The 23,133-nt window shown below is 47.6% G+C and overlaps 1 pseudogene; it reads right to left on the bottom strand.

Moving 5' to 3' along the window:
- Positions 1–14,549: 14,549 nt before the first annotated feature.
- Positions 14,550–22,537, bottom strand: LOC116661689 (annotated as a pseudogene).
- Between the last annotated feature and the right edge of the window lie 596 nt (positions 22,538–23,133).

Genomic DNA, 23,133 nt, shown 5'->3' with positions numbered 1-23,133 from the left:
GGCCCGAACAATACACACACATAAATACACACATATACACATAAATATATACACACATACATACAGGAAAAGAGACAGACAGACTGAAACACAGAGAAGCAGGGGGAGACAGAGAAACAGAGAGAGACAAGACAGAGAGAGAGGCACTGAGAGACAGAGACAGAGAGAAGGAACACTGGAGCTGGTAATGAGTGGAACTCACGCACATTTTCACAAGTCAGTCTACATGTCAGAACCTGGTCCCAAAGTCCATCCACCCTCCAGGGGAGGGTGTGGGGATCACACAAGGGCGTGGGAACAGAAGGCAAAAAATAGGAAGCCATTGTGGGGCAGCCCACCACAGAGGCCGAGATGGGACACTGGGCCTGTATGTCAACATGACAGAATGACCTAGGAGGTTGTATGCCAGAGCGGACGATGTCAGAGTTGTATTTAATTTCAGTCTCACGACTGGGAGCTGGGAAGCAAGCAGCAAGGAAAGTGACTTTCTCCAGACCCCAGGGCAGACCCCGGCCTGTGTGGCATGTGCTCTGCGCTCCGCCAGCCCTCTGTGGGGTCCTTCCTTTGCTGAGTCTGTGCAAGAGCTCCCTGTGATGCCAGCCCATGGGGGTGACAGATGCAGTAGGTGTTTCTAGGTCTAGAGACAGGATGGCTTCTCTAGGAATCAGGGGCCAGAATGATACCCACTGTGCCAATGGGGAATTGGGGAGACCCTGAGAGGCACGTGGCTTTTCCATGGTGATAGCACTGCTGAGTGGGGGGAGCCAGGTCTGAACCCAGCTGTGTCTTCAGAGCTGCGGCACTGGCTGCATCCAGGCCTCCCCAGGGCTATGGGGGGGGCTGAGTTGATGTCACTGTGTGTGGACATGGCATGGAGTGAGAAATGAGAGATCGGCAGCCCAGAAAGGTCCCTTGGGGAGCTTTGTGTCAGGAGGAAGCTTGGATAAGTGGACCCCAGGAAGTGACCTCACTTCCCTGGCAATAGAGCCCAACAGAACTTGGAACCGAAAGTCACCAGGCACCCACTCTGTAGAGAAGTCCCTACTCAGCTCACTTGATTGGAGACAGAGGCATGTTCTGCTGCATCCCAATATCCCGAGGCCGCAGACCCCGGAAAGCCCGCAGCGAGGGGCTGTACCAACGCTGCTGGCGCTGGGTCAGGTCTCACCCAAGGCGCCTCTGGCCTTTTGGCCAGAGAGACCCAAAGGTAACACAGGGAGGCCCAGGGCAGGCCCGCCCAGGCCGGGCCACCACTCAGATCCCACCCAGGTAGCCCCACGGCCCCGTCCTGGCTGGTGGAGGTGGAGCAGTCATGTTGGGGATGGGTTTCTGCCTCAAGCAAGAGCAGGTCAGAGGCCTGGGGGGCCGGTCACATCCACAGCCCAGGTCAAAGCTGGCTGGCTGGGATGTGGAGAGCCGGGGAAGGGTCCTGCTGCCCGAGGTGGAGCCCATGCTCTCTGGGTATGTCTTTTCCCTCCCGGGTGTCTGAGCTGAACAAGGTCCCAGTCTGATCTGGCAGCAGAGGGTCGAGTGGACAGAATCAGGAGTGTTCCTGGCCGGGCAGGGCTCTGAGACTTCCAGGCCGGGTCAGCTGCTGGTCACTGTCATTGCAGAGCCAGATACCACATACTTGAACAGAAGCTGATGAATAAGAACACCAACGCCCCCTCCCCAAGTGAAGGGCTGGTGTGCCACTCTTCTGAGGGCCAGCGCAGGCTCCAGGTGGGTCTGGATATGGAGGGGTCCCCACCACCATGGCCCAGAAATCAGTGGGGCAGGCCTCCGACCCAGACATCACCCAGGGCTCTCCCCAGGGACCTGCCCGGGGCTGACGGGTTGCTCAGCACACCCGGCTCTGACCTGGAGCACCGTGCCCACCTCGCTGCAAGTCAGGTGGAGGACCAGGAGCCCCCGAAGCAGAGCCCGAAGGTCAGAAAGGCAGGGCTGGTGCATGTGTGTAGGTGAGGGAGGGGCGAGGGCTGGGCCACACAGGGAGGTGTCCCCAGAGGCTACTGTTGGGACCAGAGCAAAGAATGGCCTCAGACCACCTGTCTGGAAAAATTCAGTCACAGAACACATCCTGTGGGCACTTTCTGGGTGGGAGCTGTCTGGAAAGCTCTGGGAAGGTTTCTGTCCTTGAAGAGGCACATGGAAAGGGAGGCAGGTGGGTAAATTTTTCCTCTCTCACAGCATGAGCTCTTCCACAAGACTTAAAACTCTCTCCACATCCAATAGTTACAGAGGAGGCAGGGGCAGGGGAAGATGTCAGAGACCAAAAAAAGGACGATCTGGATCCAGCAGGAGACCCGAGCTCCCTCCTGCCGCTCCTGCAGCTCCTCCTGAACCTGCATCTGCACCTGGACTGCTGGGCAACGGAGAACCAGTTCAGGCATCACCACCCCTGGGGCAGAGCCCCCTCTGCACCCACCCACACCTTCTTCTCCAAAATGTTCTCCAAAATCCCATCATCAGTCCCCTCCCCCTCCCCCTCCCAAACTTGACTTCCCTTCCGCTGGAGATGTTTTTGTTTGGTTTTCTTTAGTTTCCTTTGTTTGTTTCACGTCATTTATGGCATCATTTATTTTGCTTTTTAGAGTTTCATTAATAAAATATAGACTTTTCCCCTTTTAAATTGTGCAATTCAGGAGCATTAGGGGCATTCACAATGTTGTGCGACCATCACTACCATCTAGTTTCACACTATTTCTTTCCTCAAATTGAAACCATGGATCCAGAGGCGCACTCCCCTCCCTCCTCACCCAGCCCCTGACAACCCCAAGTCCTCTTTCTCTCTGCGTGTCTTTACCTCTCCTGGGTGTTCCCTGTCAATGAAACTTTAAAAAAGGTGTTTTTTTGTCCCTGCCCACATGTTTTAAGCTGGGGCTGGTGATTTTTTGTTGTTTTCACTTGAAACAGCATTTTTATTATTTTAAGGGGATATCCAGGGGGATTAAAGATGTGATGTACAAAATGAAGCCCTTTTAGTAACTCTGTGCATAATCTCAGGGTAGACACTGCTGTTCCCCCTGTGACACCACAGCCAGAAGACAGAAGGGAGATACTTAGCTCTTCCTGTGGCAAAAAAAAACAAACAAAAAAAAAAAAACCAAACAAATCAAAAAAATTAGCAAAAGCCTTGAAAAACTGCTTGAAAGACAAACCACAACGTGGAAAAAGCTTTCCTCATAACCCAAGGTTGGAGGAAGATTTCCCATCCCTGTAGTCCAAAATCCTTTCAAAACCCAGTGTTCTAAACAGAAACAGAACAGACATAGGGCAGTTCCAATGAGAGGCAATGCATGGTGGCCAGTGTGTGTTAGAGATGCTTGACCTCTCTGGTGAGAACACAGGCAGAAGGAAACACTGCAGAGACAGCACCGGTCACCATCACACTGGCGGGTCTTTAGTCAGGTGGCAACCAGCCCTGGTGACAATGTAAGCAGGCAGAGGCTCCCGCAGATACCCTGGAGGGAAGAGTGAAGGGACGCTCCTCTTCAGGAGAACAGGGTGCAGGACGCATCAAAGGGCCACAGATGCATCTCTTCCCCAGAAGTTCTGATCCTTAGAGTTCATCCCATTAAAATCCTTACACACTTATTCAAAGATGCCTTTTCAAGGGTGTTCATCTCAGCACTGGTTGAAACAGTCGGAATTAAAGCAAAACTAATGTTGATGGAGAGGGGATGGGTTCCACTCGTTCTGGTTCATGTGGATGAATGAATGCTGTGCAGTTGGAAAAGTGGGTGCCTGGTCTCAACCCAATGTCAAGGGAGGCCTCAGGGTGGAAGTATGCAGACCCACTGTCTGCATCTAGGGTCCCATCTGCACTACCACATATGTGTGAAATCAATATAGATGTAAATTGATCTGATTGTGAGTGTGTGAGAGACAGAGATGGAGAGAGACATACTGAGAGACACAGAGACTGAGACATAAGCACCAAATCATTCATGACAGTCACCTCTGTGGGTGGGAATTACAAATCTCTTCTCTTTTAGGCAATATTTCAATTTTTTGTAATGTGTCTATATTACTCTACTAATTCTAAAGGATTAAAATCCTATGTTAATGTGACCCATTCATTACTCATCTATGGAGTAATTAAAGTACATTAATCCTATTTTTAAAAGAATTTAAAGCCTTCTCAGGACTCAGTTCCATGTCAGCTCCGTGGCAGCAGAGGTTCTCCAGGAGGTCGTGTCTCTTCTGAATCAGCATCCAATAGAGGTGAGGAAGAAGTCCCAGACTTGGACACTGAAGACTACAATAGATTAGAGATTCTGTTGAGAGAAATTAAGACCTACATTCACAGAGAATAATCCCATATTCATGGAGCAGAAGGCTTCATTCTACTAAGATGACTATAGTCCACGAATAGATCTAAGGATTCAAAAATGCCTACCCAAATCCCAGGTAGTGTTTTGCAGGACTTCACAATCAATCTAAAATTCACGTGGAAAATCCAGGGGCTCAGAATACATGACTGAATCTTGAAAAAGAAGAACAAAGTTCGAGGAATGGAAAGTCAGATGGAACCCACAGTTAATACAAAAGCACTTTAAGCTGAAGATACCTGAGATTCAATAGATGTAGAAGAAAACCTGTCATGGACACCAATTCTCTCCTCTCCCTTTGCCCTATTAAGTGATGTTGATAAAAAAGCCTTTAACTTTCACCATTTAACATGGTAGTTACTTTTCTGGTTGGCTCCTGCGTGTGTATAAATAAACCGTTTCTCTCGTTCATCTCCTCTTTACTTCTGTGGGCTTTTTGGGAGGGACTCTGGATGATGGGGACCTGCTCTTTTCTCACCTTCTTTAGTTATATCTTTTGTCCATGGTGAAGTGATTAAAAAAAAGAAAAGCTCATTGGTTTTGGGCCAGATTTGGAACATGTATACCTTTGGAGACTCCCTGGAGGAACAAGGGGGTTCAATACTGCTGGGAGTATTTACTCGTCCAAATGTCTAACAAGACTAATTTGCAAGGTTTTTTTTTTTTTTTTTAAAGATTCTTACCCTAAAACAAATACCCTATCTAAACCTCTTGGATGATCAAATAGAAAGAAAAAAGGAGAATCATGTCTGGCCTAAGAACACTTCCTTAACAAAACGGAAGGACAGAATCAGACTCAGAGCAAAAATTAAAATCCATTTATACCATCAACCCTCCCACTCTTTTGTACACTGTCCTCATGTAATCTGCCAGATGGCGCCCTGGAGAAGGCCCTTGGCCTGGAACTCGTGCTCATTTTCAGAGCTCGGCCAAGCGGGAGGTTGGTCCCCAGGGTCTGAGAGGGGCTATTTGTGAAATCTTCTCTGCTGAGACCCAGCGGACTGAAGGGAACTGTGTGCTCTGAGGGAGAGAGAGCACACCGAGCCTCTGTGGAGGCATCTCTGAGATCATCCCAAAGGCACACAGCTCTAACTCTGGACACGGGAATTTTTGATTGGCATCTTAGTTGGAAATCTCCTCCTGGATAGAAAGAAGCAGATTCAAGATGTTGCAATTGGATGGGCAGGTCGGCCTCTCGAATTTGTCAATGAGGAGGACACGGAATTCTCTGCAGAAGTAGGAACACCCATCCCTGCTCTGCTGACTTCATCTACAGAGAAACAGAGACGCGGCTCTACGGGGAAGTCAACACCCACCAACCCTTCTTACCGACGTCAACGGGCCCAATTTATTCTCCTGTCAGGTCTCTGCATAAAAACTGCGACTCAGCTCCAAATATCACATACCCATCACCCTGAAACACTCTGTGTCTGTGTCCAACTCGAGCATTAAGGCCTGTGACCGTTACTGTCAAATTGTGTTCCCTTTCAGCCCGTCTCCCGCTATCATCCCAGCCCAACCTCGGTGTCTCTCTCCAGGTCAGCAGCACTCTTCCCACTGGCTTCCCATCAGCTTACCTTGCCCTGCTTCCATTGCTTATTCCCCATATATTACCCACAGCGGTCTTATTAAAGTATGAATCAGATCAAGATGTTCCCCTTTGCAAAATACTCTCGAGATTTTCCATTGTATCCAGAAGGATATCCAGAGTCCCTACCAAGGCCCTGTGTGATCCGGTCCCTCACCCGTCTCTGCAGCCTCAGTTCTCACCGTTCTGCTCCAGCCCATCTTCACCGCCCAGATGGTCCCCGCCAGGACAGCTGTGTTTGTAACTCCAAGTCTCGTACTTACACTTCTCCCGGCCTGGGAGGCTTTTCTTGTCTGTTACCTATGTGGCTTATTCTTTTGCTTCATTCAGGACTTTGTTCAAATTATTTTACCCTCAGAGAGGACTTATCTGACCACATTATTTAAAATAGCACGCACATATGTCCTATTCAATCATTTTCTCTCCTAATATGCTTTATGTTTCTTTGCGGCAATTATTAGTACCTGGCAGTACGTCATATATTTATTTGCTTACTGGTTTATTGTCTGTCTTTCTTACTAGACCTATATTCACGGAATCTGAAATAAATGTTTTAAGCAGTAACTTTCAAACCGCCTTTAAATGAATTATTTTATAAGATGAGAATTTCAGAGGTTTCCACTGGTTGCTTAGGGGAAAAAAGAGCAAGGATTCAGGTTGAACTAGGTTATTAAGGACCTGAGAGTTGGTTATTTATTTTATACATAGTAGTGTGTATCTGTTAATCCCAAACTCCTAATCTAGCAAAAGACTGAGCTGATTACTATTTTTAAAAGACTTTTTTTCTTTTTAAACTTGGGTTGTTTGAGATCTCTTTTCTTCTTTGTTCTTTTTCTTTTTTTTAAAAGAATTTTTCTTGTTATTTTTTTACATTGAGGTACTGCAAATTGAACCCAGCACGTACTCTAGCCCTTGAACTATGCCATCCCCTCCAAAGACAATTATTTTTTATACTTTGACAATACCATATTGAATTAAGATTTTTTGTTCCACTTTCCCTTCATAGAGTTTATAACTGAGGGAGAGAGTCAGAGGAAGCCCTGGGCCATCCCTTCCTTCTCAGCGGGTCACTACACAGCAGAAGAGCTTGGCTGTCTCCAGGCCCAGCTCACCTTTCTGCTCTGAGGGCCGACTCAGGCCACTTCTCTATACAGAGGCGTGTTAGAAGCAGCAGAAAGCCAACTAGCGAGCAACAATGACAAAACTGACCCACCAGCATTTGGACATCATCTGCTCTGAAACAAACCTCTAAAATCTCTTCTTCCTATTAGTAGATGGTTTTCAAAAATATTCCCAAGGAGCTGAATCTCACTTCATTATTCTGGATTTCTTGGAACTTCTATGACTTTAACTGCAGGCTTGATTTTCTGCAGAACGTCTGCAGGGAAGCCAGGCAGAACACGTGAACAGACCCTGCAGGCCACGGCTGAGGCCTCCGGTCAAAACATCCTTGTTGTGCAGAGCCTACGTTCATGGGACCATTTTCATGACTGCTGTAATTAGTTCTCATCCAAGTGTCCCACCGACAATGTTTCTAGGTAGAATGTGGCCTGACGCAGATGAGTAGTGGGGATGTGTGATGCAGATGGAAGACAGACTGGAAGGAGAGATGGGAAATGTTTCTTCAGGCTTCAGTTTGGAAGATTTCTGATTTTCATATAGACATTAAACTGGGTCAGGCTGAAGCACCGTTTGCTCTAAGACGGGGTGATGTACACGTATCCCTACAACTTCTAAAAAATATGTTGAAGCTGGACGTGACAGCCTAGGGGACAGACAGCTTAGAGTGACACCTACGTTCCAGGATGCCTATGATCTCGGGCTCACAAAGAGGAAAAGAATACACATATTTTGCCTGTGTAGTTCTATGTGAAATTATTTTGACCCTTGCCGGATGGTGTAAGATCAGAGATCATGTAGTCTTTCTTACATCGCAAAGACGACAATTCTTCTTGATGAGTCAGCAGACTGTTTCCGATGGCCCGGGGTCTGTGCCAGACATTAGCTGTCTAGACAAGTACCACACAGCCCCCATCCCTCAAGGAGATCACAGTGTGTCGTGGAAGAGACAAATTTAAATAGGTTTTCAAAACAATGTGGTAAGAGTCACTTGGCATCATGTATACTGTATGTTCAGAGGGGCTCTTGCACTGCCTGGGGCAGGGTTCTAGAAGGTAGGGAAGGTGTCAGAGAGGAAATGCTTTCTGCACTGACATTTGAAGGATTCCAGCAAATCTCTAGACCAGGAGAGTGCGTGGTGGGGACGGGATTCTCGGCAGCTTGCGTGTCTCGTGCAGACGCCTGGTCGTGTCTAAGAGCACTTTGCACTTAGGGAAGGAAGGTCAGTGAGGCTAGAGGCTGTGGGGAACTAACGGAAGCTGAGGCTGAAAAAAAGCAGCAACTAGGTGATGAGAAGGTGTGACGTTAAATCAGGGAGCGTGGACTTCCTCACATACGCAGCGGGGAATTCTTTGGGGTTTTAAGGAGGAGAGTGACACAGATTAGTCATTAAAAGTGAGCAAAGTGGATTGTTCACTCTAAAGAACAGCACTGGGGAGACTAGCAAGGGGTGTGAATTAATGCAGTGGGGAGCGAGGAGCGGGGACTTAGTTGGGGGACATTAAGGAATAGAATTGTAGTACTGACGGGGGTGAGGGAGTGGAAAAGTAAAGGAAAACTCCCAGATGTACGGCTCGGAAATCAGATGGGATAGTGATGCCATTGTTTGAAGAAGTAAATCTAGTTGTGAGCGAGTGTAAATCCAAACATACAGAGCTTGAGATTTTATGGGCTAATCAAGTGGGAATGTCTACTTGTCAATTATAAGTATATTTCTGGGACTGAACTGAGATGTCCATGCTGGAAAAGATTTGACAGTTAATCAGTGGACTGAGAGCAGTCGAAGCCACGGGAATAAATGCCACCCACTGACAGTTTACCAAAGAAAAGGGAAAGAGGGCTCTTCTGGTTCAGAAAATATGGCAGATCAGAAACTTGAAGACCCACTCACTGAAGACACATAAAAAAATAGGACACAATGTCGCCAATCTTTTCTTGTTCTTTTACAGGCACCTTTATTGTGGTATGATTCCTGTACAGTAAAATACACATATTTCACATGTAGTATTTGATGAATTTGATAAATGTCTACACCCAGAAAACCATCACCACAATCAAGATAGCTAACATTTCCATCACTCCCCAAGAGGGGCACTTTTTCGAATTCCCATATTTATCCCTTCCCATCCCCTTCTCTCCCTTGTAACCAAAAGTTTGTTTCTCTAACTCTGTGGGTCTGTTTCTCTTTTGTAGCTAAGTTCATTTGTGTCATTTTTAGATTCCACATTTAAGTGATATCATATGGCATTTTTCTCTTTTTCTGGCTTACTTCACTTAGAATGACTATCTCTACGTCCATCCATGCTGCTGCAAATGACATTTGGTTTTTCATGGCTGCATAGTATTCCATTGTATAAATATACTACTACTTCTTTATCCAGTCAGCTGTCGATGGACATTTGGGTTGTTGCCATGTCCTGGCTATTATAAATAGTGCTGCTGTGAGCATAGAAGTGCTTGTGACTTTTTGAATTAGAGTTTTCTTCTGACATATGCCTGGGAGTGGGAAGGCTGGATCATGAGTTAAGTCAATTTTCAGTTTTTAAAGGAACCTCCACACTGTCTTCTCTAGTGACAGTGCAGCCCATTTTGTGAAAGCAGAGCCATGCTCAGAAAGAAACGGGTATTTCTAGGGGCCAGACATGAAGTGCAGTGAGTGTGGCCTGTTCAAGAATCTGAGGGCAGTCTGCCAGGGCTGGAGGAGAGTGACAAGGGAAGTGTGGTACAGGTAGGATTCAGACCACGTGGGGACCTGACAGGCTGTGATAAGGAGCCTGGACTTCCAGTCATCCCTTGGTAACCATGGGACACTGGTTCCAGGACTCCCCCAGACGTCAACATCCATCGATGCTGACGCCTCTTGTAAAAAATGACATAGGACTTGCATGGAACTCATGTACATCCTCCCATGTACTTTTTTATTTATATATACAAACTTTTTTTATTGAGTTATAGTCATTTTACAATGTTGTATCAAATTCCAGCATACAGCACAAGTTTTCAGTTATACATGAATATACACATATATTTGTTGTCACTTTCTCTTTCGCTGTGTCCTCCTGTGTACTTTAAATTATCTCTAGATTACTCATGGTATCTAATACAACATGAATGCTATGTAAGTAGTTGCCAGTGTATGGCAAATTCAAGTGTTGCTTTTTGAAACTTTCTGTTTTTTTCCCGAATATTTTCAATCCACAGTTAGTTGAATCTGCTGGATAGGGAGCCCCTAGATACGGAGAACCCCCAAGCTCCTCCTTCCCACCTCCTAAATTTCCACTGCAAGCACTGAAGTGGTCCAAACATAGAAGAGCGCCATCTACCTGCTGGAAATCCTGAGGAATTCCTTCAGCGTATGTAGCGCAGGAGAGAAGGCTTAGGGCCACTAGTGGGAAAGGAGGGCCTGCCTGGAGAGGAAAGATGAAGGACCGCAGTGGAAGCCATCTTGTACCCTTACTGGAGCTAGCTGATAGCAGTGAGGGACGATGAGGAACTGGGGACACGTCGCGTGGATGGCAATCCTGGCCGCCATGTGCAGGGTTCATATAGCTGGGACCCAGTTTGCAAGATCAAAATAACAAGGGGGGAGAGGGGCTGCCTCAGCCCCGGGATCCTGACAACGGCCACAGCGCCGTGACCCCAGCTAATGCGGCTCCCCTAGTAAGCCAGAAAAAGGAAACTCTGAGCCAAGATATTGCAGATTCCACCACAGCCACACGGATAACTAGATCTCTAACCTGACAAAATGTAACCACCAAAAATAGGAATCTTTCCTTTTCTCTTCCTTTGGACCTTTGGACAGGGAGCCACACATCTCTGACGGGAACCACCTTTAATCCGATAGAGAGCTCACTTTTTCAGGAATAAGCATGGGGAAAAAGAGTGGGGTGATGGTTTAAAGTGGAAGTCAAAGCGGAAGCCCATCTGAGAAATGGTAAAAACATGCTTCTCAATGAATTCGAGATATGGCAAAAAGAAGGAGGAAGGTTAAGGAAATCTCTATTAATATCCATTCACCATACAAGACTAGCCAGCCATAAAAAGACAGCACCTTAAATTAAGAATTTTTTTTTTTTTTTTGCTAATGAAAAACAATGCCTTATTTTAAAACAAGGCTTGGGCCATCAACAACACGCTGAGGGTTGTTGATCAGGAGAACATAAATCTGCATATAGATATGTAAGTGTTCCAAGTCCACCGCTAGAAAAAAATTAGTCAATCATGTGTCCAGTTGATTGGGAAATCCCGATAAGTAAATAACTGAAAAGTGGGAAAGACATGGGATTAAATAGTGGTAGTGAGCAATGAAATCCAAGGTGTTTATACCTATATTTTCTTTGTTAATATAACAAACTTAAAGCAACTGTCTAAAAAGTAGTAACTGGAGCACACACACACACACAATTTGGAACAGCAGAGAGGTAAAATATGCTAAATTTATCATTATTGAGGAACAGGATCTAATAGATTATTTCACTTTTGAGACTTTTATAGGAATACTGGTTCAATTACATATAAAGTTATGAACTTAGAGATCATTTATAAAAATTTAGAGAGAATTTTCATTAAGAGGCAATATAGCTTCCAAATCACTGAAGAGAAAATTAACAATAAAAAAATTAATCAATCCATGTAATATGGAGTAACAGAGACCGTATTTACCATCCTAAAATAAACCACAAAATGGATAAAATATATGAAGCAATGATTTTTAAGACACGTGAAAACGATCATCCACTAGGACCTTGTCCTGCCACCTCCATACCAAGACTGCTAGGCCTCCTACTGCCATCACCAAGGATGTCCACCTGGAGGCGACATTGCCTCCCTCTGCTCCTACTGCAGAGCCAGTCCTGAGCAGTCCTTTTCCAGGTTTCGGCAGGCAGCTCCCAGAAGTGCTCTCGTGGGCCTTTGTACATTTTAGCCACCAGCAAAGGGATCAAGGATGAGCAGTGAGCCTCCTTCCTCATCCAAGACCTAGGAAACTATCTGACTTCTGAGCAGCCCTTCACTCTTGTCTGCTGTCTGGTACTCTCCGCCCGGCTTCCCGAGTCCCCGGCTTGGGCAGCCTGCACGCTGGCCACAGCCCATCAGATTCTGTTCCCCCGCCAAGAGGCCACGCGTGATCGTGAGCAGGGCTCCAGGCCTCTGGAGCAGCATGGCTTGGACTGCGTCCTGGTCCTGGGCTCGTGAGCTTCATGCCCTTGGTTGAGTCAGTTAACATCTCTAAGCTACAGTTTTCCCATCAGTAAAATGAAGACATAATCAATATGGAAAAAAATCAGAATCTGAGGGGGACTAAATTTCTGGTGATTGAAGATTATTTTAAATTTGAATTATACAGCAAGGACATCATAAAATTTTTACTACTTCATAATTCTAAAGGACAGCTTCTACTATTAAAACTAATGCATGCACATACACACAAACACACGTGCAGACACACTGGCTCTGCTCCACATACATCCCCATGTGCACACACACATGGAGTCATGTACCACACACACACATACCATACACACAACCACACACGTCCTCAGGCGCACACACACACATAACAAACAGAACCACATACATCCCCAGGCTCGCGTGCGCGCACACACACAGTCACAGTCATGTACCACACACGTCCCCAGGTGCGCATGTGCGCACACACACGTCATACACACTTTGGCGTTTTTCTAAATCAATTTACAATTGAGGGTCACAGTGTCCATTTTTTTATCCACTCAGAAGTTCCTGACTTTCGAGAGTGAAGCAGGAGCCCCTCCACTCTGGAGATAGTGTTTACCACTTACAGTCTCAGTAGAGCCAACATAACTGCTCTGGACCTTTGGAAGTGCAGAACCAGAGCATACCTGTGAGCTCACTTCCTATACATGTAAACATGTTAAGTGCAGTAGGTTCTAAACTCCTGCCTTTACAAATATACATTCATTATAAGGGGGAAGGCCAGGTTCAAATTTAGATTTCCCAGACTCAGGGGATTCTGGCAAAGAAAGTGAGCGTGTGGGGAGAGCTGATTCCCAGTCTCTGATCACTAGCCTGACCATTTTCTTCCCAATGCTTGGTCCATCCCTTGCCACAAGGGGCCTTGGATGTGCACAGGGGGACACTCAGACCTCACATCCGGGCTCTGCCCATACCCTCCATGCCAACAGCTGCCCGTTGGCCTCTCTGTGAGTCCTGGGAATCTGAACTCCAGGGAGAGCCGGTGCAGGCACTAGAAATGGGTCAGGGGCTGTTGAGGTAAGGCATTTGGGTTCCTGGGTTTCTAGAGCACGGGATGGAGCCAATAACCTTGTCCCCTTGGCCCTGCTGAATCCACCCCATGGAGGTCGTGGCCAGAAAAGTGTCAGAGCCAGAGGGACCCTCTGTAGTGCAGGACCCAGGGCAGCAGGCCCCCTTGCTGGGGTCTAAGGGCTGAAACCCTAAGGAGAGGTCTGAGGAGGCTGTAAGGTATCTTCATTCCCATTATTTAAAAAAAAAATAAAAGCTTACCACAGGCGTGGGTGGAAAGGATTTTGTTAGAACAAGGGAAGGTACTTGCCAAGGTCTGGCCATAGAGGGCTGGTGGGTTTGCCAGGTTTATGAGGAACCAAGAGGCCGTTAGTCTCCACAGGGACTAAACACCTCCTGAATTCCTTCGGGTGAGACACGGAACCCTCTTAAGTTGTTAAAATCTTCATGGTGAGCCATTCAACTCTCTCCTCATTCTTGACTACAAAAGCACGATAAACACAGGCCAGAAACTCATCAGCCTGTTGGTTGGTTCACTATCCTTCTGGCGCCCCCTCTTGTAGGAGCCCTTATCACATCACCCAGGGCTGATCCGGCTCAGGATTATAGCTGATTTTCCGCAGGTGGCATCACTTGCTGGTGATACGAAGGAGGCATGTTAGCCACCTCCCAAACACTGAGTCTCCTCCTGGGAGGAGCCTGCAGACCCCCAGTCCAGCCTCTGCACCACGATGCTCCTTAGTGCCACTCCCGTCTTGCTGCCCTGGCCTCTAGCTCTGGCCAGAACCTCGCTGGATTGTCGATAAATGTCACCCATACACCACGTCTAAGCTTGGGGTCCAGATGTGACTATGTTTCTTATTTTATTCCCATTGATGGATTGTTTGATCTTTGTGTAATCGTGTCAGCAGGAAGGCCAGTACCGTCCTCTTGAGGCCTCCCCGAGCTGCCTGTCTGTAACTGTCCTAGTGCCCCAGGGGATCGGGTCTGAAGCCTGGCACTCAGATACAATGACAGCTGGAGAGACAGGAATCCACTTCTGCTGTGGTTTCTGCTGAGGCTCGATGTGGCCATAAAAAGGGAGCCCACAATCCCTGACGTCATTTGACTCGCTGCAGGGATGCTCCCACACTGCCCCGTTCCCCCCCAGAGACTGAGGGCTTTCTGCTTGTTCCCGAAGGCCCCACCCCCGTGGGGGCACTGGGTCCAGTGGAGCGTCCAGCCTGGTTCCCCGCCAGCACTTAGGGCCTTGGTGGGGCCTGGAACATCAACTACCCTCCCCTTAGGGGCCCGTTTGTCTTTTCCAGCCAACAGACCTAGGTCATAAGCACTTTAACTCACCTGAGGGTGTTTTCCTCACTTCAGGGGCAGTGAGGACGGGGCTTCTTCACACTCCAAGTGCCCCAGGTCTGGATGCAGACAGTCTGGCTCTCCCCCCAGTCCTGCAGGTCCCGGCCACACCTGCTGCTGGTCACAGTCTGTGCTGTGTTCTCTTCCAGGACAAGGGGTGCACTCTGACCCCCGCCCCGCCCCCACCAGCGGTGGCAGAGGCAGCGGACAGGCAGGTGAGCTGGGGCCTGAGACCGTGCCCGCAGATCAGTGCCCCAGAGGCCGCTGGTGACTAGAGGGGCCACGGGGCAGGAAGGCAGCATGGGATGGGAGGAGGAGGAAGGCTTCAGGATAAGGAGATGAAAGGGGGAACGGATAGCACTGTGAGGACCTCGGCCATGAAAGGGAAGAGAAATCACAGTGACAGCTGGAGCGGTGTCGGCGTTAAAAGCTGCGGGCTTTTTCATTTAATTTTATTAATTACTATTACATATAGTGACATATTTTTATTTGATTGAAGATTATGTGCCATGTCATATAACAGGATATAGTATGTTATTATTTATTAAATAATACATAATAGTAGATATACTAGCATATTATGTTCTGTTTATTTATTATCAGATAGTATATAATACATATATAGGTATTTTTATACATAATATATAATTCATGCATCTATATAATATATAACACATAACAATGTAGGATTATGATTAATATATTTTATAACAAGATTACATAACAATAATGATGTAATATTACCCATTGTATGTCTTGGTTCATGACACATTCTCACCTTAGGTGCCTGTCAGAGGTATTTATGTATTAAAATCTATATTTTAAGAAACAGTTGTGAACCTTTCACCCAGCATCAGAACAGGACTATTGACAGTGACATACTGTGTCCTATCCTGCTCTTGGCCTCTTCTCACAGGAAGTAACCAGCATCCTGAATCCTGGCTTACACTTGCCTTGTGTTACTTTCACACACACAACATTTAAGATCAGTTAAAACAAGTGAACTGCAGGTACATGCAACGAAGTGGATGAATCACACACTCTATGTTAAATTGAAAAAGTAAGCCCTAGAAGGTAGCCGATAGTGTGCTATGCTTTTAACTGTGTATATATATGTCAACTAAACTCACTGAATTAAGAACAACTACAACTAGAGTCCAGGTGGGAGAGGGACAGAGAAAAGGTGAGGTGAGCAGGTTTGCTGCAGGTGAGCGAGTTCCTTTCCAGTCACATGTCATTCTCTCTGAAGCAGGAGGCAAGGCCATCTGCTGGGAGTCAGGGAAGAGACAGAGGGAAGGTTAGAGGTGTGCAGAGAGCAGAGAATGTTGACACCACTGAGTGATAAGTGGGGAAATGTGCTCACTAGAGAAATCCTGGAGGATTGCCTGGCAGCGGCAACATGGTGGGCATTGATTTGCAGTCTTAGAAACCTGTGCTGGGAGAGCCTGCTGCCTGCAGGCTCAGAAAAAGTAGAGCTGGGTGAACCGAGATGGAAGTCGGCCTGGTGAGGAACTGAAAAGGTCAAGGCTCAAGGGGGTTTTGTATGTCATAAAGAGAGTGCTGACTGTGGATGCAGAGCCAGAAGGTGGGGAAGTGTAAGTAAGAGGAACGTGGACAGGCAGGAAAGCAGACGAGTCAGCACTTGATGCCCCAGTGAGGGTGAAGGAGGGCCAGGGAGGCTGGTGGAGAAGCAGCTGGACGGCTAGAGGTGGGCACTTAAAGGAGAGAGGCTGGACCTGGGGTGGAGACCCGCCTGGATATGAGCTCAGGGGTAGGGTGAATGGGGGGTGGCTGGCTCAGGCTGACGGAGAAGAAGACCCTACAATGACCATACTGGGTGGTGGAGGGAGAATCAACTTTGAGGTCTTGATGGTAGGAGGTGAGGCAATACAGAGCTGGTGGTCCAGGTGCTCCTGACTGAGGCAGATGAGCAGGGAGGCCAGGGTGGCAGGCACTGCTAGGAAAGGATCTGGGTTTTCCAGGTGCTCCCACGAGAGGAGGAGCAATCATCTGAAGGAGGAAAGTGAGCACAAGGAGGCCAACCCAGGCTCCTGATCAAACGGGGGAAGTGAGGGGGCAAAACGTCAACTCCAGAGATGGTGGCCCAGGAAGCAGGGACCACGGGTGAAGTGAGGGGACACTCAGAGAAGAGAGGGGGAAAAGTCTTCTGGGTGTAGGGGGAAGAGAGATCCCAGGACAAAGGAGAACAGAGGCACAGTGATGAGGATAGACTGGCTCTATGGTGACACTGCAGGGATGGCTGGATCTTTGTCCTGAGGACTTAGTTTGGGGTGGGCTACTGGCCTCATGAGGACTCCCCTCTCAGCCGCCTGGACAGACGCTCCCGCTCCTGAGAGCTGTGTGGCCACCACTGTTCCCGGAGTGGCTCTACCTCCATCTTCTATCAGACTTTCCTGCCCAACCCCCGACTGCCAGCGAGGGAGCCTGGGCCTCGCAGCTGCTTCCCGTGGAGGGACACAGGCTCCTCGGAGAAGCAGGCTGATCTTACTTTTCTCAGTAACCCAGGGCCTAGCAAAGCGCCAGCCTATGGGTGGGCCATTCAGAGGCTTGGATACTTACTAAATTAACTCAAAGCAGTAGAATAGCAGGGCTGGAGGAAGTGACCACTGAGCTCACAGAGTTCACTGCCCACACCCCCATTCTACAGATGAGGAAACAGAGACCAAGCGGTGAAGCAGCCTTGGCCAAGGTCATGCCGCTCTTTAATAGTGGCCTGTGTCGGGCATGCCAAATGATGAGCTGCCGTGAAGGGGCTGAGATTGGGCTATGGGGCCAGACAGCTTGGGTTCAAGTCCCAGCTCTGCCATTTACTAGCTGTGTGATTAATGACTGTCCTTCATGTAAAGTGCCACCTCATTGGGTTGTTGTGAACACTGAGTTCCTGGAACAGCAGGACAGAGTTCTGTAAGGGTTTGCTGTTGCTTTGGTTACTATTATTACCACCAAGTGAACCCTGAAATGAAGAACAAAGACAGCAAGAATTTTTATTTTAAAGGATTTTAAAATCCGATGATGAATGTTTGATTTCATCTATTCAAGTTTGCATTTGCCCCTTATTAACAGCTACACAATGGGTGACCTTTGAGGCAATGTTGCTTCATGTCTTTAATTCTCACTAAGGACACAGGCTACTCAACAGGAAGCAGTTTTTTTCAAGGAAGAGGGACAAAAAGTTAGCAATATCTCGGTACCTCTCGGTCCCCAGTGAGTTGGTTGTGACCTGTCAACCCAACTTTGGGGAAGTGCCCGCTCCTCCTGGGCTCGCTGCACTGCCCCGCGGCCTCCAGGGGGGCTGTACCCCCACACGAACCCAGTCTCTTGGTTCATATCTTTGCTTCAGATCCCTCAAGGACTGCCCATGCCCCAGGGCCCCATCTGCCCCACCAGCCTCACCTGCTGGACTCCAGGACACCATCCTGTGTCTCAACCATCCTCTGTTCCTACGCCCGCCCCACTACTCTTCACTTTGTCCTTCAAGTATGGGCTCCTGTGGCTCGCCACCCAGCAGGGGTCTCCCCGTCCTCCACCTCAGGTAACTGCATCGTCCTGCAAGGTGCGTAGCGAACCCATGTGGAGTCAGGAAGAATACAGAACAACAGGTGCTCAGAGGGGCTGCCTTTCCCACTGCAGGGGCCCTGGAGAGATTTCTCCCAGCTGGTTATTCACAGGCGCTGAAGCTGTGGAATCTCGATCTCACCAATTTAAACGGTATCATCACTAATTACAAAAGCAATCTATTTTTCAGTAGCAAAAGCAGAAAAGACTTTGTGCTCCACACCTCCAACTTTCTTCCTCTGCCTTCAGAGGTGATTCTCACTCTCTGGGCAAGGGTAGAAAGCAACACACAGAATATTACTTTTCAATGTTTTTTCCCACTCTGAAGATTGCTTTCCCAGAACCGATGAAGGCTAGGATGGTTTGGCTTCCCTGGACTGAGGAATCAGAGGCGCAGGGGGGAGGGGGGTGGGGAGATAATTCAGCATTATTGAACAAAACAGAGATATTAAAAGTTTCTACTCTAAACAGAAAGGAAGCAGGATGCTATAGAAATGGGAAAACCATAGTTGGAAATGCAATAACGAGTTACAAGAGAATAAACATGAAGATGTAAAAAAGAAAAAGTACATGAAAATACAAAAAGGTGGGAATGGGAGATAGTAGCAAGAAAAGATAGATTTTTTTCTCTTTCTTTTCTTTTTCTCATTATTCTTAGGATGTGTTGGAGCCTACGTGATTATCAGTCTAAAGGAAATAGATATAGTAATGGGTTGATATACTTGAAAAATAAGGTAACCCCAAATCGAAAGCATACAATAGAGTCGCATAAAACAAAACCCAAAAAGAAACAAACTCAAAATGGCTTAAAGACTTAAACATTAGACAAGATGCTATAAACCTCTCAGAAGAAAACATAGGCAAAACATCATTTGACATACATCTCAGCAAGTTTTCCTAGGGCAATCCACCCAAGCAAGAGAAATAAAAGCCAAAATAAACAAATGGGACCTAAATACACCTATCAGCTTCTTCCACAGCAATAGAAACCGTAAACAAAACAAAAAGACAACCTATGGAATGGGAGAAAATATTTTCAAAAGATGAGTCTGAACATGGCTTAACTTCTAGACTATATAAATAGTTCATACAACTTAATAAAAAAATAAACATCCCAGTCCAAAAATGGGCAGAACAACTAAACAAGCAATTCTCCAATGAAGATATACAAATGGCCAATAGGCATATAAAAAAGGCTCAATATCGCTAATTATCATAGAAATGCAAATCAAAACTATAATGTTGTCATCTCAAAGTAGTCAGAATTGCCACCATTCAAAAATCCACAAACCATAAATGCTGGAGAGCCTGTGGAGAAAAGGGAACTCTCCTACATTTTTGGTGGGAAAGTAGTTTGGTGCAGCCAGTGTGGAAAACAGTATGGAGATTCCTCAAAAGAGTAAAAAAGACTTATCATTTGATCCAGCAATCCCACTCCTGGGCATATATCCAGAGGGATCCTTAATTCCAAAATATACCTGCACCCCAATGATCACAGCAGCATTGTTTAAAATGGCCAAGACATAGAAGCAACCTAAACACCCACTGACAGATGACTGGATAAAGATGTAGTATTTAGATATAAATGAATATTACTCAGTCGTAATAAAGAAGGAAATAATGCCATTTACATCAACATGGATGGACCTGGAGATTATCACACTAAAGTGAAATAACTCAGACAGAGGAAGACAAGTATTATATGATATCACTTGTATGTGGAATTTTTAAAAATGGTACAAATGAACTTATTTACAAAACAAAAACACACTCAATGACTTAGAAAACAAACTTAGGAGTTTGGGATTAACAATTACAAACTACTATATGTAAAACAGACAAACAACAAGGATTCACTGTAGAACACAGGGGAAAATATTCTGTATCTTGCAACCTATAATGGAAAAGAACCTGAAAAAGGATAGACTATGTATATGTGCAAATGAATCTCTATGCTGTATACCTGAAACTAACAAAACAGCTGTATATCTGAAACTAACAAAACATTGTAAATCAACCACATTTCAATTAAAAAAAGATAAGCTCTAAATAGCTTTATTCAAAGAAAATCTTCAACCCTTACCTCTTACAAAAAGTAAAATGGGAAGCTTGAGCAGGACCAAATTATACTGAATGAGAGGTTACATACCTTCTCCAGCACGTGGCCCATGCTACACACACATTGTGTTTTCCTTCAGGTAAGAATGGCCCTTACTGCCCAGGGAGCAAGTCCTGCTGGGACAAGGCCTCTGTGGCAGTGGCCTCCTTGTCACCACTCCATCTCACCAGGAGGCCAGGGTTTTCAGAGGGGAGGGAACACAGCGCTCATACACTTCAGATCTATTTCCTGAGAAAAACTATGGAAAGATCAAATTCACCTGCAGTGCGGGAAACATGAGCAGGGCCCCTAAGCAGACCAACAAGCCTGAAGCAAGGCAGCCCGATGTTCACAGCGGAACCAGAACAACAACCGTCTGGCCCCAGTTAAACGATCACCATCTCACCTGCAATGAACTGTTCATACTCAGTGTCAGGGATGTTTCTGTTGAGACTTGAGAGATCAAAAAGTCAGACCAGGGAATCCGGACCTGGTGGATGTCCAGGCTCTGCCAATGGTAGAGGTGGCCCCAAGGGGGTAGCACCAGCACCAACTCCTCCATTTTCAGCAGGGTCTTCAGGAAGAAGGCGATGTGGATACAGACGCCCCTAAGAAGGCTGAAGCCCTCTGGAGGGTTGACGTCACACAGAAGGTACCTTGCAGGGAGCAAAGGAGATCGGGTCTTCAGGGCCAGGCCTCTGCACAGGAATCCCGGCTTAGATAGAACAGATACAACGGGAATCCCTGCACAGCACATAGCCTAGACTCAAGGAACGTTCAGCAGCTTCTGGTTTGTATAGTGGAGGCACTGCCCACCCATCTCCATGTGGCCAATTACTTCGAGTCCAGGAGCACATGCAGAAGACATCTTGGCATCTGTCTAATAACGCTAAGCACCTGACTAGTACCAGAGCACCTGTTCTCCAGGGGCTCTCAAGCTTCTTGGTCTACAGACCCCTGTACACTCTTAATTATTGAGGACTCCAAAAGGCTGCTGTTTATGTGGGTTAAATCTATCAATAGTTCCTGTGTTAGACGTTAAATTAGAACTTTAAAAAATGCTATGAGTTCATTTAAAAATAATAACCTACTACATGTTACCATTAATACTCTTAAGCAAAAAATAAGTATATTTTTCTAAACAAAAATCATTAATGAGAAGAATAGCAGTGATTTTAATTTCTGCAAATCTCTTTTGGACTGGTGAGAGCTGAATTCTACCTGCCTTTATATTCCCTATTTTGTGGTATCACAGACCAGGTTTTCCCTGAGAAACCCCACAGGAAACTCGGGAGTGCAAGAGTGTGCAAAAGGCAGGTGACATACCGGCGTTTCTACGAAAATAGTCTTGCATCTCAGGGGCCTCGGACACACTTTGATAACTGCTGCCCTACCCTAGGCGAGACCCTCCTACACAAGAGCCAGGCAAGGGTCCTGGCTTCTTTAATGAGTTACCGCACCCACACCCCTCCCTTCTCTGTGTTAATGTTTCCCACAACCTCCATTACTGCAGTTGAGGTAATCCTCAACTGGGGCCTCTAATCCCAGAAGACTGCCAACCTTGAGAGGGAGGGACCATCTAACATCCCTACACCCCGCACAGTCTATTTTGAGTCAAGCCCTAGGTAACTGCTAATCGGCACTGACCCTTGTCTTATTCCTGAAGTTTATCGAAGGAGCCAACATCGGGATGGAACTGAAATTTCCCTGCAGATAAACAAGGCTGATAAACCACCCCATTCCAACATCTGATTCTGGGGCTTTTCAAAACCCATGTAAGTCCCGTCTTCATAAAAGACGGGTCCTCCGCCTGCCCTTCCCGGGGGTTCTGGGAGGCCACGGCCACCCAGGGCTACCCGGACTCGCGGTCCCAGCCCCAGCACCCGACGGGGAGGAAAGCCTGAGGCTGTGCCCCAGCCCTGTTCCCCCCCGCCCCAACCCGCTTCCGGGACCACAGCCCTTCCCTGACGCCACACTAACCCGGATCCCACCCCGGTCCATGTCTACTGGCCCCGCCAACGGCGCGGCCGTACGTTTACCGTCTGTGGGACGCCGCCCCAGACAGGATGTCGGCCGCCGACTGATCAGGCCAGAACTAGTCGCCCGGCGGAGCAAGCCGCCATCCCCAGCAGCAAGCACCGCCATGGTCCCTGGCAGCTGCACACTTCCGGAGCCCGCTGCCTGCCCCAGAAGCGCAGGCCGGCCCGCGCGGATCGCGGCGCCTGTAGCCATGGCAACGCAGCGGGGCCCTCCCCTAGCGCCTGCGTCTGCGTCCTCCCGAGGCTAGACGTGAGAGGGCAGAACTTGCGGAGCCAATGGGAGCCAGGGCGCTGCCAGGACGGGGGCTGGGGGGAGGCTTATGGGGCAGCTGGGCGGGGGCACCCTCAGCTGTCCGTATGCGGGGCTCAGCCTGGGCTCCGCGGCCTCCACTTGCACCGGACGTGGACCCAGGCTGCCGGTGGGCAAGATAGAGGACTGAGCCCAGGCATGCATGGCTGGCCAGTTAGGGCACCTGAAGTGCAGATCCGCCAGGCCCGCTATCGGACTTGAAATCGCGCTGCTGGGCAGTTTCCAAGAAGACGGGATCTGTCCCAAGAGGGGATGTAGGGCAGGGGTGCCTGATGCCTTTTTGGGTGCGGTCTTACAGGAGAGCCACGGTGAGAGGGTGTAGAGCAGCCCCTTGTTGGCGGGGCTAGGAATTTGGGATATGAGGTGGGGATGGTGTGTGCCATGCTCTGTGGTCTCCCCAAGAACTCTCACCCCCAAGCAAGGGACCCTGCTCCCTCCACCCTTCACTGCATCCCCTGCCTTCCCCAGCACCACTGCCC

This window comes from Camelus ferus, chromosome 36 (genome assembly GCF_009834535.1).
Source record: "Camelus ferus isolate YT-003-E chromosome 36, BCGSAC_Cfer_1.0, whole genome shotgun sequence".
Lineage (NCBI taxonomy): Eukaryota > Metazoa > Chordata > Mammalia > Artiodactyla > Camelidae > Camelus > Camelus ferus.
Note: the sequence above shows the minus strand (reverse complement) of the source record. Positions and strands in the feature narration are given on the sequence as shown.